Source organism: Cupressus sempervirens, chromosome 8 (genome assembly GCF_028749045.1).
Source record: "Cupressus sempervirens isolate cs-2001-9-10 chromosome 8, ASM2874904v1, whole genome shotgun sequence".
In the NCBI taxonomy this organism is placed as follows: Eukaryota; Viridiplantae; Streptophyta; class Pinopsida; order Cupressales; family Cupressaceae; genus Cupressus; species Cupressus sempervirens.
Window position 1 is genome coordinate 665,935,196 of NC_143125.1, and position 3,175 is coordinate 665,938,370.

Here is a 3,175-nt window from a genome sequence, read left to right on the forward strand (position 1 = left end):
TATAGAATAGTGTTAATATGAAGAGGTTCTTCTCCTTATTGAAATTCAAGATGCTCATATCTATGATCATTAATGAGAAGTATTTTGGAAGGAGTTGGGGGTCTCGAAGGAGATTATTTCCAAGGCAATTGAGGAGTCTTTTGTGTATCATGGGTGTGTTAATATTAGGGATTATATTCCCTAGTTGAAGTGGCTTGATCTGCAATGGTATGAGAGGGAAATGATCAAGGTACAATCACATTTTGACTTGTATGTGCAAACAATATCGAAGAAACTCATCCATCTGTAGCCACTTGCAGTGTCATCAATATAGGTCTGTGAAATCTCATCTCGAGGTGGTGGTAAACCCACCAAATACCTGAAGATAAATATCCAAACTAATCACTGACCATGTTGTCATTGGTGATTACTTTGGACATTTAATATTTCCACCAATGCTTGGTCGAAATTCGCTCAATACATTGGTTGTGGCTTTGGCATGTTGGATGATTGAGGGCCAGTATTGGTCAAACTTTCAACTAACTTTTGGTGGAAATTTTGACCAATTCATTGGTCATGGATTTGGCATGTTGATCGATGAAGGGCCAACATTGATCAAACTTTTGACCAATGCTTGGTGGCCATTTCGACCAACATTGGTTAAAATTTCAATCAATGGTCCTCACAACAATAGAGGCCATTTTCAATGAAATGTTTGGTTGAACTTCTGACACGTACAAGTGTTGGTCAAAATTTTGACAACAAAAATAGCAATGCAAAGATTGGTCAAAATTTTGATCAACATGGGTCAAAAATTTGACCAAGTTTCATCAAAAAATGAGTCAAAATGTACTAGTGAAGACATTAGTTCCTTCACTCTTCATCTTTGTTATCCACTTTTGTTGTTCATATTCAAAAGTTGATAGTTGGATAGGCTCTCTTGGAGTAGATGGAGGTGTTTGTGTAGAGATTATTCTCTTCTCTTCCTCTTTGACTTTATTCGAGTAGGTTCTTTGGCTCAAAGGGACAGACTCTATTTTTTTCCCCTTCTTCTTCATCCTTAGCTTATGGGATGGTCTCAGCAACCTATGGGGATGAAGTATTCTTCTTTTTCTTCAATCTTGTCCTCTGTGTATCCACCACTATTATTTTGATCCTTGGCTTCTTTGGAGCTAGGGGGAGGCTTCTTCCTCTATAGTTCTCACTAGTGGAACCCTCTGCTCCTATGTTTGTTCCTCCTCCAACTGTTATAGCTCTACTTACACTAGAGGTTCTTGTGTTAGATCTTCTTGAGGCTCACCTTGTACCTATTTGGGTTGTACCTACTCTGGAGGTACTTGAGCCTTATCCACTTGTTTCTTTGCCCTAGGAGGTACCCTCTTCCTCTTTATACCCTTGTCAGCTTCAAAGTACTCAACCTCCTGCTTGTGTTGATGCACCATTTCCTACCTTTCTAGGGATTGAGTAAGGTATGTTGGTACGATGACCTTTGCATTTTTACCTTTGATTAGTCTAGTTGTGTCTTGTAGGGGTATGGCTTGAGGAACTAGATCCATTAGAAATGGATTCTAGATCCACTCCCTTGTCAATTTGACCACATATTGGGCCTAATGATTTATGTAATCATTTTCCTCTCTCCCTATCTCAACATTCTTGATAAGCCTATCGTAGATCTTATCTCTATTATACAAAGGATCCATGACTTCTTTGGCATCCTTGTCTATAGTCTTCAAAGGAACCTTCATCTTTAGCACATTCTCTGCTAAGTATGGACTCATCCTACAATAATCCCTTACACAAATATCATAGTCATCTATTGTATTCATCCAATAATCTTCTAAGGCATCAACATGTACAAATTGTTTCCCTACCAGATGTTGAACCATCCCAATGTTTTTGAAGAATGGGTGAGGGGAGTTGTATTCTTCCAAGGGATACTGATCCCATTCAGAGTCAAAGGTGGCAATATTTTTTTTATGCTTCACCTCAAAAGCACCAATTATAATGGGCCATACCAATGTCTTCTTATGTTGCTTCCTCACTCTGTCATATAAAGAAGTGAGTTGGTGGGCTATCTCCAAGAGTATCATATTAGCTAAGGGGTACCTTGGGAACTTCTTGGGGTACAACAGAGTACCAACTACTTGAAGATATGTAAAGGTCTTGAAGTGAGTAGTGGGCTTTGATTTTTATAATTCGAGTTATTGCCTCTACTAACATTCTCTTTGCATAATCCCCTTCAATAAACCAGATGATTGCAAAGATGAATCCATCATTAACCACTTTGTATTCTACACTACCAATTGTGGGTATACCACATAGGGCCAAGCATTTTCATCTTGCATGCTTCCCTTTCTATAAAGGCCTAGATAATTTTTGGTTCTAGTTTTCAGGAAGTACAACACGTATGATTACATGTAGAAGAAAGGGTCTTCTTTGATGGCTACTAGTTGCTCATCCAAGTTATCACTTAGGATGGTGACCCAACCAATAGGCATATTTGCGGTCCTGATAGTTTCAATGAAATGAACCATCCATGTCCAAAGGTGGCCCATTGTTGGAAGACCCATGACTCTGCTCAGGATGATAATAACATATTTGATGTCATCTTTCATGTATCCTCTACTCATATCCACCTTGCCTACTCTTTGGCCCAAAGGTGTCATGTCGATCAGGAAAGAGCATTGCACTATTTCCTTTGCATCTTTATCATTATATTTGTACCATCATTCTACTCCATCATATGAAATTTGTAAGTATTGATCCACCCTTGGAAGATGAAACACTTTATCAATGTTTCAGGATCAGAGGTCCAACACTATCCCACCCGTAATGCTCTTTACGACCTTTTCCTTGGTCACATAGTGTTCAACGAGTATCATTATCGGTTATGAAGATTGAACTAACGTAGGATATGATGCTACATTCACTAGCCCTAACTAGATGAGTGCAGATACCATAGAAAACATTTCCCTTCATTTATTGCAAATTGTAAGGAATGCATTCCAGTCTATATGTCCCAACTCTATGTCTCAGATTTTTGCATGTCCATCTTGGAACCATGACTTCTTTGGGGCTCCTTAATATTTGAAGGCAATAGGTTTTGGTGCCAGCTTGTTGACCATGGAAGATGATGAGGATTCCATTTGATATGCACAAGAGAAGCAAACATTAGTCTTACATTATTAGAAGGTGA